At 52.8% G+C, this 12,725-nt stretch overlaps 1 protein-coding gene across 2 annotated transcripts in view; it reads left to right on the top strand.

Moving 5' to 3' along the window:
- The first annotated feature begins 370 nt into the window (after positions 1 to 370).
- RIN2 (Ras and Rab interactor 2) overlaps positions 371 to 12,725 on the top strand; it is a 181,793-nt gene continuing 169,438 nt past the window's right edge. The window contains exon 1 of one of the 2 annotated variants that reach the window (XM_058679241.1): positions 371 to 553. The gene's annotated coding sequence lies outside the window, so the exon portion shown is untranslated. Of the gene's footprint in view, positions 554 to 839; positions 858 to 12,725 lie in introns of those variants that run through there. The other variant, XM_058679242.1, reaches the window with a different exon arrangement.

The raw sequence follows: 12,725 nt of genomic DNA, 5'->3' as shown, positions 1-12,725 counted from the left end.
CGGCACCCGCACCCAGCGGGTTCTTGCAGCCCTGGTGCAGACAGTCCCGGAGCTGCTGCGGGGCGGCCGGAAAAGGGGGGATGCAAGACCCGAGTGTGGGGGCCCCGACGTGGGCGGCGGCGCCGAGCGGGTCAGGCCGGCCAACTTTGCTCCGGGTTAGATAAACTTTCCGAGGTCCCAGCCCGAGTTCCTGGGAAGGGCGTCAGCGATCGGGGTGGACAGACCACGCAGGGGCGAGGGTGGGCGGGCCGAGGGGGCTGGGGGCGGCGGGATCGGCGGCTGCGCAGGCGCCTTGGCTGCCACCTCGGGGCGGATCGCCCCCGCGCAGGCCCTGGGCGAGCTGGGGAGGGCGGTCGGGGGAGGGCGGATGGCGATCGCCGCTGCCGCAGGGAGGGCGGGAGGCACACACAAAGCCTTGCCTCTCCTCCTCCTCTCCTCCTCGTCCTCTCCTCCTCCCCTTGTTCCTACCGGCTGAGGAATCCCAGCCCCGCGTTCGTCCGAGGGGCCAGCGGTCGCCCCCGCCTCCAGGACCTGCGGAGAGGGCCAGCTAGAGGTAAGTAGCCCACCTCCTCTGCCCGCAGCCAGAGCCCCTTGAGGGTCCCCGCGCTGCCCTGAGCCCGGCCCCGGAGGAGGGTTGGGGAGAGCTCAGCAGGCGTCCTCCGGGGTTGTGGGGCTGCAGGGCGCCGGGGCCGGATGCGGGAGGGGGCTCCAGACCGTGGGGACTAGGGCGGAGTGACGTTCCAGCGCGCTGGGCGGCCGCGTTCCAGCCAGGGTCACGGGGTGTCCTTAATTGACCTCCCCGAGGGGGCGGTTTGAGGGGCCACGGGGAGCAGCTGGCGCCGCGGCTCCAGGTGCAGGTGCGTGTACGGGATGAGCGCGGAGGTGGGGCGGGCTGTCCGGCGAGTTGCACCTGAGCAGCATCGTGGGCACCTGGGTCAGGCGCGGGGCGCGGTGTTGGCGTTGGGGGTAGTGGATGGCGACATCGCATTGCTTGGGTGCTGGGCAGGGGCTCCCACCCGACCCTTCCCACCCCAAGATGGAACAGCCGGGTAGAAGGGTCGGTACGAGTGGCCAAGGGTGTTTGGGCTGTCTTGCTGATTGATGGTGGCGCGGCGAATGGAGGAGGAGTCGGGACTCCTGCTGGGCAGGGATCTGGCCACAACCCCACCCCCCTGCGGAGCGCGGCCTCCACCCTTGGCCTGTGCTCGCTCCAGCGCGGCGTCCACCCAGCCACGGCGGCGCGCCCCTCGACGGCTGGAGTGGGGCGGGGAGGAGTGGGGTGGAGGAGCCTCAAGGTTTAAGGAAGTTCAGTTGTAAAACATCTACTGTGTGACCGAGGAATGCTGGGCAAGATCGGGCCCTAGGGGGTCAGTCCGAGGCCCCTCTTGGGCCGGAGTTCTGGAATCCTTTCCTTGCTGGGCAGTAGAGGCTGGGACGCGCAGCGTGGGAGGGGAAGAGGATGCCTGGAGGGAGGAACTTTAGGAACTTTGGGGTAACTCCAATTGTTCAAGTATTTGACTGCAGCCTTCCAATCCCCAGGAATGATAAGGACCTGTACTGAATCCAGTATTGAATCCAGTACTGAGTCCCTGGGGGACTTAGGAAGGTGGTTGTAGAGCCACCTTCATGAGCTGTAGTTTACCTCGTGTAGTTAACACGGTTAGATCTTTTGCCAGATGAGTCTGCGTTGTAAAGATGCTCCTTGGCAGAGGTGCTCCTAGTCCTGTTTGGGTCTTGGTTCCTCCACCGAGGACAGCACAGCTCCTGGACTCACTGGGAGGGGCCTGTGCCAGCCCCAGGCCTTCCCATTTGATACTTGGCTGGGAAATGTTGAGTTTGGGGACACGTTTTCTGTTGCCAGAAGCCAGGCCTCTGCAGATCTGAGCAGGGGAGTAGAGTGGGTGCAGGTGGGAGGGAGCTTGGTTATAGCGGGTTTGTTGGCTGTGATTTCCCAGGAAGTCGGCTTATCCCCATGCTAGACCTTTCCCTAACCGGAGAGCCGGCGCCCTCTCCAAAGAGACCCGCTCCCTTGTTAGCCACGCCCCTTCCTCTGCTGGCAGGGTCTGGTTGCTCTGGGCGAGCGGCTGGAGTCAGTCCCTCCCTCACACACTCCCCGCCTTACCCTGTGCCCTCTCCTCGTGCCCGGGATATCCACCCTTTGCCGATCTGTTGAGAACCTGCATGGCTATTATTAGCAAGGAAGAGTTCCCTGATTCTGCAGCTTTCTTGGGAAGCCCCTCAGTGTGGGTTGAGGGTCACTTCCAAGCAAGATGACAACGCACCTCACTTGTCCACTGTCCTAAACTCAGCTTCCCAGGGTCCCAAGCCAGACGTTGGCCCTTACAGCACTGCTGAGGGTGACTGAGTAAACGAAGCATCCTGCTCTCAGTGCCCTTTGAGGCGTTCGCGCGTGAAGTTTGTCTCCCTCCACCTGTCATGCCTCTCAAGAAAGTAGGCAGGATTTTTTTTTAAAGTTTTGTTTATTTTTATCTGAGAGGCAGATTTATAGATAGAGAAGGAAAAATGCATAGAAAGATCTTCCAAGCTCTCAACACAGGAACTGTTGGGGGAAGCAAACCATACTCAGACAATGACAGGCTGTGTGCACACATGCGTACAGCTGCAGCCTGCATAGGTGTGCCTGCCACGTGCTCGTGTATGTACAGCCAGGGAAGAGGGTGAGAAGGCAATCCTGAGTCGTTTTAACCTCTTGAGTGTTAGATACCTGGACAGGACATTCAATAAGCGGCAGGGAACACCAGAAGCCGTGGGGGACCAGGCAGTTGGGAGCAGAAGCAGGGAAGAATGTTCTAGTGAACTTATTCTGGAAGACGATGCAGCTGGACAGGCTGGGTTGAGACAGGATCTGGAAGCTCCCGGAGACTGAGAAGGGGATTGTGAGGCGAGGAAGACAAGGAAGAGCTTGTGCTGATAAGCCGGAGGGTCCACAGCTCCACCTGCCAGCTGAGGCTGGTTGGGTGTGGTGGCTCAGGGCTCAGGACCCAGGGCCCAGGCTGAGCCAGATTCTGTTGTTTGTTTTTTAAGATTTATTTATTTTCATTGGAAAGTCAGATAATACGGAGAGGAGGAGACACAGAGAGGAAGATCTTCCGTCCGATGATTCACTCCCCAAGTGACCACAACAGCCAGTGCTGCGCTGATCCAAAGCCAGAAGCCAGGAGCTTCTTCCAGGTTTCCTGTGTGGGTGCAAGGTCCCAAGGCTTTGGGCTGTCCTTCACTGCTTTCCCAGGACACAAGCAGGGAGCTGGATGGGAAGCGGGGCTGCCAGGATTAGAACCAGCACCCATATGGGATCCTGGCGTGTTTAAGGTGAGGACTTTAGCTGCTAGGCCACCGCGCTGGGCCCGAGAACTGATTGTTTTTTTTTTTAAGATTTATTTATTTTTATTGGAAAGTGAGATATACAGAGAGGAGGAGAGACAGAGAGGAAGATCTTCCATCTGACAGTTCACTCCCCAAGCGGCCGCAGTGACTGGAGTTGAGCCAGTCCGAAGCCAGGAGCCAAGAGCTCTTCTGGGTCTCCCACGCGGGTGCAGGATCTCAAGGCTTTGGGCCATCCTCGACTGCTTTCCCAGGCCACAAGCAGGGAGCTGGATGGGAAGTGGAGCTGCTGGGATTAGAACCGGCGCCCATGTGGGATCCCGGGGCATTCAAGGTGAGGACTTTAGTCGCTAGGCCACGCCGCCGGGCCTGACAGCTGATTTTTAACATGGTGAGATTAAGGCTCCAATCTTCTTGTGCATTTCGGTACCCAATTTTCTGCTATTGTTTATCAAAAAGACTGTCCTGTTTGTGATATATGTTCTTAGTGCCTTTGTGAACGATTAATTGATTTTAGATGTATGGGCTTAGTTTTTGGATGTCTGTTCTGTTCCATTAGCCTATGAATGTTTTTATGCCAATCCTATGCTTTTTTTTTTTAAGATTTTGTTAATTTTTATTGGAAAGGCAGGTTTACAGAGAGAAGGAGAGACAGAAAGATCTTCCATCGTCAGCTGGTTCATTCCCCAGGTAGTCACAATGGCCGGAACTGAGCTGATCTGAAGCCAGAAGCAGGAGTCTCTTCTGGGTCTCCCACATAGGTGCAAAGTCCCAAGGGTTTGGGCCATCCTCTACTGCTTTTCCAGGTCACAAACAGGGAGCTGGATGGGAAGTAGAGCAGCCGGAATATGAATCACCACCCATAGGGGATCCTGGTGCATGCAAGGTGAAGACTTTAGCCACTAGGCTACCACGCCAGGCCCCCATGCTCTTTTAATTACTGTAACCTTGTAATCTATGTGAGCATCGGATAGGATAATGCCTTCTGCTTGGTTCTTCTTCCTCAAGATTGTTTTGGACTTTCGGAGTGTTTTGTGAGTCCACGAAAGTCCTGGTAATGTTTTTTCTGGTTCTGGGGAAAATGCCATGGGATTTTGTTGGGGACTCCATCCAGGTCTCCCACGTGGGTGGCAGGGACCCAAGCCCTGGAGCTGTCATCTGCTGCTGCCCAGGTGTCATTGCAGGAGGTGGCATTGGAAGCCGAGTAGCTTGGGCTCCAGCTGAAGCTCCAGGATAGGACACGGGGTATTGTTAGAGGCTGCTTAGCATACTGTGCCACAGTGCCCTCCCTGGGAGTTTTGACTGAGCCAGTCAGCAGCCACCAGCAGGGATTCCGCACCTCTGCTGTTCAGAGAAGGCAAAACTGCAGTCATGGCCCAGAGAAGCCAGAATGACTCAGTAGGCTCTGGTGGGGGGGGGTGGCGGGGGGGGTGGAACCAGTGCTTTTCAGTACCTTCTGAGAGGCATCACGGTAAGTTTCCCATTTGAATCATCAATATGAGATGGAACTTGGTCTCTTGTTTAGTTTTTTTCCTGAGGTATTTTTCTTTAGGAATCAAGAAACCCTAGAAATAACTGCAAGAGGACAAAAATAGTGACCCCTGGGGCCAACACCATGGCTCAACTGGGTAATCCTCTGCCTGCAAGTGCTGGGATCCCATGTGGGTACCGGTTTGTGTCCCAACTGCTCTGCTTCCTATTCAACTCCCTTCCTGTGGCCTGGAAAAGCAGAAAAGAAGGATGGCCCAGAGCCTTGAGACCCTGTACCCACACGGGAGACCCAGAAGAAGCTCCTGGCTCCTGGCTTTGGATCAGCTCAGCTCTGGCTGTTACAGCTGCTTGAAGAGTGAACCAGTGGATGGAAGATCTTTTTCTCTGTGTCACTCCTTTTCTCTGTAAATCTGCCTTTCCAATATAAAATAAATAAACATCTTAACAAAAAATGAAAAAGAACCAGCCAGCTCTAATACCGTCAGGGAACGAATAACCCCACGGAAGCCAGGGACATTGTAGCCGTTGTTTTCCCATAAGCTCTTTGAAGCTTTTGGGTCTCGGTCTCTGATCTGAGGATTAGTTGTATTTCCCATGGACAGTGATTGGAAGACAGGAAAGGCTTCCGGGAAGGTGTGCTTGCATCCTGCAGACACAGTCGTGCCCTTCCCCTCGGAAGGTCCCCTTCAGGGTCAGTCATGCTAACAAGCACTATTTTGTTTGATAAACTTGCCTTTGAAGAAGCATTTTGGTTGTCGGCCCTGTCTTGGGAAACTGGACTAAAAATAACACGCCACCTGATTCACAAAATTTGCACATCACCTAGACGGCCCAGTGAAGACAAGGGGACAAGCTCTGTGGCCAAAGCTAACTTTTCCACTGAACGGAAAACCCTGAGATGGAACATCTGTGCAGAGACACGGGCCCCTGACCTCGTCTTACTGTCCTGGTCACTTGCTCTGGCCCAGCCGCAGCCTTGCTCTACACTTCCTTGGCCCTGCCGCCAGCCCTGTCCCTCCACATCCTCCCCAGCTCAGACCTGGGTGCTATGTTTAGTACCCCTGCTTTGCATAGACTTCCCTCCCTCAGGGAACTCGCTTGGCCGAACCCCTGAGCCTGGCTGCCGTACACCCCTCAGAGCTGCACCTGCCCTGACAGCTAGGTATGGCTGAGAAACCTATAGCACTTTTTTTTTTCTTTTTAAGATTTATTTTATTAGTTGAAAGCCAGAATTACAGATAGAGGTCTTCCATCTGCTGGTTCACTCTCTAAATGACTGCCAAGGCCAGGGCTGGGTGAGGCTGAGGCCAGGAGCCAAGTTCTTCCTCTGGGTCTTCCACATGCACACAGAGACCCGAGCATTGGGTCCATCCGCTTTTGCTTTCCGAGATGTGTTAGCAGGGAGCTGGATTGGAAGTGGAGCAGCCAGGACTTAAACCAGCACCCGTATGGGATGCCGACACCACAGGTGATGTCTTAGCTTGTTATGCCACAGTGCCAACCCTCATGGCTGCTTCAAGTATTCCCAGCCATGGGTCCAAGGGGGTACTACTACTGCACTGTGCTATCCAATTCGCTCTGCTCTTCTGCCCAGTTTTTGACATTATTTTTAAAAAATTGTGTGTGGGAGCGAGGCTAAGTTTTGTTTTTTTTGTTTTTTTTTTTGTGCAATTTTTTTATTATTATTAATTTCATTGCATAATGTGACACATTTGTTTTTATGCACTGGAATTCCCCCCACCCCTCCCCAAACCCTCCCCCCACCCCCACGGTGGATTACTCCACCTTGTTGCATTTCCATAGTTCAAATTCAGTTGACATTCTTTCATTGGAGGTTTTGACCAATCATAAAGTCCAGCATCTTATTGTCTTAGTAAGTTTTCTTGGTGAGACCATCTCTGGTCTGAAGGTAGAACCAACAGAGTAGAGGCTAAGTTTTAAAAATTGATCCAGTCATGACCCACACGGCGACATTTTGGTCGATGATGGGCTAACTAACCCCGTTAAGATTCCACTTCCTGTGACGTCATTGCCGTCCTGCGGTGCCTGCCCTGTGGAGTGGGTCTGATAGCGCACTCCTCAGAACACGTGCTCGTTGGGAAGCGATGCGTGAACCTGTTTGCTGCTCTGGCATTTTTTACTCCTCTCTCTGACCCTGTACAGTTTTGGTTCATGAGAATGCTCTGGCGGGGCCCTTCTAACCTAAGGGATTGTACAAGAAGATGCCCCGAAGTCTTTGTGCTTCCCCAGACTCCTGGCTCCCAGCGTTCTGATTGTCAGAGTTTCTACCGTCCTTGCCATGGCGTTGCCGCCCACCTGCGTCTCCACTGCACTCAGCCCTCCCTGCCTGCTCCCTCCCCCCACCAGCCCTTCTGCCTTGTTCCTCTTCCCCGGATCACTGCCACTGGGGCTTCTCCTTCTCCACCTGCCCATTTCCCCGGAGCCTGCATGCCCTCTCCACATCCCTCCCTCTGTCTTTTCCAGCTGTGTTCTGGCAGACACATCACCCCTCAACTGAGCTCGCCAGAGTCCCCGCTGACCGCCATGTTGCCACGTCTGGTGGTCAGGCGTGGATCCCCATCACTTTCGATCGTTCTTGCAGCACCTCACATTACACCAAGAGCAAAGCCCTGCTACATGCAGCCGGCACGGGGGCATATCAGGCTAAACCTCCATTTGCAGCGCCAGCATCCCAGATAGGTGCTGGTTCAAGTCCCAGCTGCTTCACTTCCCATCTGGTGTTAAATCAAGCCTTCAATTAAGCTGGGCCATTTTTCTTCAGAGCAGAAACATCCACCGCTGTTTTCTTCTGACTTCATGTGAGTCTCTGGCTGCCTGCCAGCGGTTGGAGCCTTTCCTTCTTGTGTAAAACCCTTCATCTCTCTGGTGAATTAAGAAAGAATGTTGTACATCAACAAATGAACTGTTCAGGAGGAGCAAAGGCTTGCTTTGTGGTATTTCTTGTTTTGTGTCTTTGAACATTTCTTACAGCCAAATCTCTCTTAAAAACAGATGAATTGTGGGCCCGGCGGCGTGGCCTAGCGGCTAAAGTCCTCGCCTTGAAAGCCCCGGGATCCCATATGGGCGCCGGTTCTAATCCCAGCAGCTCCACTTCCCATCCAGCTCCCTGCTTGTGGCCTGGGAGAGCAGTCGAGCATGGCCCAATGCATTGGGACCTTGCACCCACGTGGGAGACCCGGAAGAGGTTCCAGGTTCCGGCTTCGGATGGCGCGCATCGGCCTGTTGCGGCTCACCTGGGGAGTGAATCATCGGACGGAAGATCTTCCTCTCTGTCTCTCCTCCTCTCTGTATATCTGGCTATAATAAAATGAATAAATCTTTAAAAAAAAAACAGATGAATTGTAATTGAATTTTCAGGGACTTTGGGCCTGTAATTAGGCTCCGTGGGTGCTGCCATCTATAGTCCTAACGGGGCATAATCTTTCCGCACATCCTACAAGGGAGATAATGCTGCAGAAACTGTATATGGTTATCTCAAAACATTTTTGAGGAAATGGAATTAGAAGATTACAATTTTTTGGTCTTCCCTCCCCCCCAAAATGTTGGCAATCTGTGAATCTGAAGGGTCTTCAAAGGACTCGCAGAAAGTACATCATGCGAGATCTGTGTCTGAATTTCAAAAATGTTTCACAGCAAGAGTCAATGCCTTTTAACTCTGTGTCATGTGAGCTTTCTTGAAGAACCTGCAGTATTTTCCAGGCAAGTGTAGCACTTGCCTTTGTCTGCCGTCTGCCTGGAAGCATTTTCCTTTGTGGGAGAAGGGGGATAATGATGTCTCCTGATGAAGATGATGAAGGGTGTTGCCTGGATAGATTGTCCCTGTGTGTGTGTGTGTGTGAGGCCTGGAGGGATACTGTAAGAATTGGTGCTTGGCATCCAAGCCAGATGGTGAATTAAAGTTACATGAGGCTTGACATCAAGACCTGGAGACAACAAAAGGACCCTTAAAAAATCCTTGAACCCTATTGCCTCGCTTTACAGCAAGGGGATGGAATCTTAGCAGAGAGGAACGTGCCAGGTATTCCTTCCCTGCGCACTTAGCCTTGGGGAGGAGTATTCGCTGCTTGGCGGGGTAGGGGCCTCATCCGCTTCACTTCCTTTGTGGTTCCCACCTAGTTCTGTGATGTGTATTGATCCCCACTTTGTAGGTGGGGGCAACTGAGGCTCTGCAACGCCAAGTGACAGACCTGGTAAGGTGTGCTCCAGCCAGGAGCCACTGACTGTAGACCGTAGAGTCAATGTTCCAGAGCCCATCCCACACACAGGCCGGTTCTTTGCCTGACTGGGGCAAATGCTAGTGGCTCCTGCTGCTGAAGCCCAGAAGGGGTGGGAGGGGGCCTGTCTGGTGTCAGGCTCAATTATTTCCTAAATTCAACTGGCTGTACATTGCAGATACCATGTTGTGTGCCTCCAAGTGGGACCTGGCATTCCACACCCACACAAAAATAACATCATAATCAGCGTCAGGAGGTCATATTGACGGAGTCCTGCCAGGCAGCAGGTGCAGAATGAAGTGCTCTTCTCTGGCAGCTTATGTCCGTGAGAACATTTCCCTGTCCTAGCAGTCTTGAGGCCGAGCCCTCCTGGCTGTCCCCAGCTCATAGGTTGGTGCAACTCTGAGGGCCATACCCAGCTTCCTGAGGATCCCCGGGTGACGGCGTGGAAGCGGGGATTTGAATGAGGAACATCTATGACAGAGCAGGAGCCTCACATCCGTGTCCCCAGGCCCAAGCGTTGGAAATACAAGCACGTTTCGTATTAGAACACTGAGGTTTTCTGAAATAAGACCTTGATGTTTAGAGGATCCAGCTGTGCCAGAGCTCGCAACATCACAGGTGCAGGTGTCGTGGAGCCATGGACTAAGCTGCCACTTGGGGTTACCAGTGTGAATCCTGGCTGCTCGACTTTTGATCCAGCTTCCTGAGGATGCACCCTGAGGGGCAGCAGATGATGGCTTAAGTGCTTGGGCCTCTGCCACCCACAAGAGAGATCCCATGGCATTCAGACCCAACCCTTCTTGTTGTGGGCATTTGGGGTGTGAATTAGTGGATAGAATTTCTCTGTCTTTCTCTGTCCGCCTTCCAAGTAGATGAACGTAAGTAAGCGTTAGAAAAACATGCATCCTAGCTACTGCTTACAATGCTCAAGTTGACGCAATCGATGTAGTTTTTTACAGGAACTGCCATCAATTGTGCTGCAGGAAAAGACGACATTGAATCTTGGGTTTGCTCAAGCAGAGCAAGCCAGCTTGTTAGCACATTCTCCCTAAGCAAGCAGGGCTGGAATTTCCATAAGAGTTGAGTCATTTTTGTTCCTGTTGGCACCCATGAACAGATAATTGCTTTTCTTTCTGATGGTGAAGGCCGTGTCCACTCATTGTGTGCAGTTTGAACAATTTAGAAAAACGCGAGAGATGAAAATAGCTAACTCCATTGCCTTGTTGATTCAACTCTTGGTCCAGAGTATAAAGGGGTTCACAGCAGGGATTGTTAATGCTGAAGATATTTCCTGAAAGATTGCTTCTGTTGTACTGCAGCTGTTTAATTGTAGGATTGCATCTGCCTAGAATTCTGTGAAATGGAAAACATCAAAACAGCGTCGTGACCTAGGGTGGTCTGCAGGGATGGCTTCCCGCAGCAATCATGAATTGATGTGTTTAAAAAATATTTCCTATTTGTGGGACCATTGCAGGGGTGGTTTCAGCTCCAGCTGTTCCACTTCTGCTTGAGCTCTTTGGGAAAGCAGTGGAGGGCAGCCCAAACCCTTGGGCTCCGACACCCATGTGGGAGACCCAGAAAAATCTCCTGACTCCTGGCTTCGGATCAGCCCAGCTCTAACAGTGATGGTCATTTGGGGAGTGAACCAGCAGATGGAAGATCTCTGTTTCCACCACCACCCTGTCCCATCCCACTCCCTGCCCACCCCCACCCCCGTCTGCACCTCTAACTCTGTTTTTCCAGTAAAAATTAATACAAATGTCTATTTAATTCAAAGACCAAGTGGCTGAGGCAGACACACACAAATTACCAACTTCGGCTGGGCTAGGTAAGAGGTTGAATTCTGGAACTCTACCTAAGTTTCCCACTTGGATAGCAGGGATCCAAGTAACTGGGCCAAATGAGTGCATTAGCAGGAAGCTGGATCGGAAGCAGAGGAGCCAGGACTCAAAGCAGGCACTCTGATACAGAATGCAGGCATGTCAAGTGATGGCTTGATTTGTCACTGTATAGCACCCACTCTGCGGATTGACGGAGCTTTGAAGAAGCAGAGCCTCGTTAAAGATACAGTCATGGGGAGAATGCTGATGACGCCACATCCCTGCCGGCCCCGAGCTCAGGCTGAGATAAGCAGGCAGGGCAAGTGTGAACCAAATATATCCTTGGTGGCCACCGCAGCCTGAGCGGTCATGTCCAGCACTTGAAATGAAATCTCTCTGTTTCTCCCTCTCTGTAACTCTGCTTGTCTAATAAAAATAAAAAACCAAAAAACAAAAACAAACAAAAAAACGCAACAAGGGGGCGTTTGCTGTGATGCAGCATATTAAGCCATTGCCTATAATGCCAGCATTCCATGAGTGCACTTGTTCAAGTCCTGGCTGCTCCACTTCCAATCCAGCTCCCTGCTGATGCTCCCGAGAGAGCAGTGGAGGATGGCCCGAGTGCTGGGGCCCCTGATGGCCACGTGGGAGACCTGGATAGAACTGCTGGTGTCTGACTGTGGACCTGGCCAGCCCAGCCACTGTGGCCGTTTAGAGAGCGGGTGAGCAGGTGGAAGATTCTCCACCCCCTCCAACCTCTCTTATTCTCGGTAACTTTGCCTTTCAAACAAATAAATAAACGAATAAATAAATAAATATTTGATTTTGTTTTTCCAATCGATAAGGGTAGTTGTAGAGATCTTGAACTGGAAGGCGGGGCTCTTGTTCATTTTGCTCCAGGTTTCCTCTTGTCTGTGTGTGTTAGGAGAGGCTAGCAAAGCAGCTTCAAACTTTGAGGGGGCATAACACTCTCCGTGTAGGTGATATGGACGGACATCTCTGCTCCAAGTGCTGATGGGACCCTACTGTGTCCACCTTGCAGCACACCATCTGGGATGTGTAGTACATTAGCTACAACATAGCCAGGGCAAGCTACTTAGCAAGGAAAGAGCGTCTACTTAGCTCACAGTTTGGGAAGTTCAGGGCCAAGGTTGGGTGGCCCTGTAGGCTTGGCCTGTGGTGAGGGCAGCCAGTGGCAGCACATCCTAGAAGGAACTCGTGTAGGAACAGCTGGGACTCAAAGTGGCTCTCACGTGGGATGCCGGTGTTGCAAGCAGTGGCTTGAGTTGCTGTGCCACGCCTCTCCCAGGAGCTGGCTTCAAGTGCTATGTCCAGGGTATTCTGAGTCCCTTCCACTCGTGTTTTCCTGCCTGAAGCCCCATCACATGGACCCTGAGACGCGGAAGGAAGCTCAATGAGCAGCCCCGGCCCCTGGCACCGTGGCTGCTGTGCTGTGAGCTGACACTGCCAGAGCGCACCCTGAGTGTGTCCCCGAGTGGGCCTTAGACACCCATGACTGTGCAGCAGTTGAATCAACTCTTGTCTGGGCTTTGGGGTTCTGTTTCGGAAAGTGGGTGTCACATCACCCTGGAAATGCGGCGTTTTCCTTCCCTTTCCAATGCTCTGATGGGAGAGGTCACGAACTTCAAGGAAGATGAGGTCCTGGTGTTTGTTTTTCTCAAGAAAGCCACTTCCGGACACTCTGGCCAGTCCTTGTGCCTGCAATTAGAACGCCCCTGCGGTTGAGGAGGCAGTGGTGGAGGCCCTGGAAAAGCTTGAATCGTCGAAGAAAGGTTGCATTCCCACTACAGGGTGGCAACAAAGCAGTGGTAAC

This window comes from Ochotona princeps, chromosome 22, assembly GCF_030435755.1.
Source record: "Ochotona princeps isolate mOchPri1 chromosome 22, mOchPri1.hap1, whole genome shotgun sequence".
NCBI classification, from domain to species: domain Eukaryota; kingdom Metazoa; phylum Chordata; class Mammalia; order Lagomorpha; family Ochotonidae; genus Ochotona; species Ochotona princeps.
This window is presented reverse-complemented; position numbering and strand designations above follow the sequence as displayed.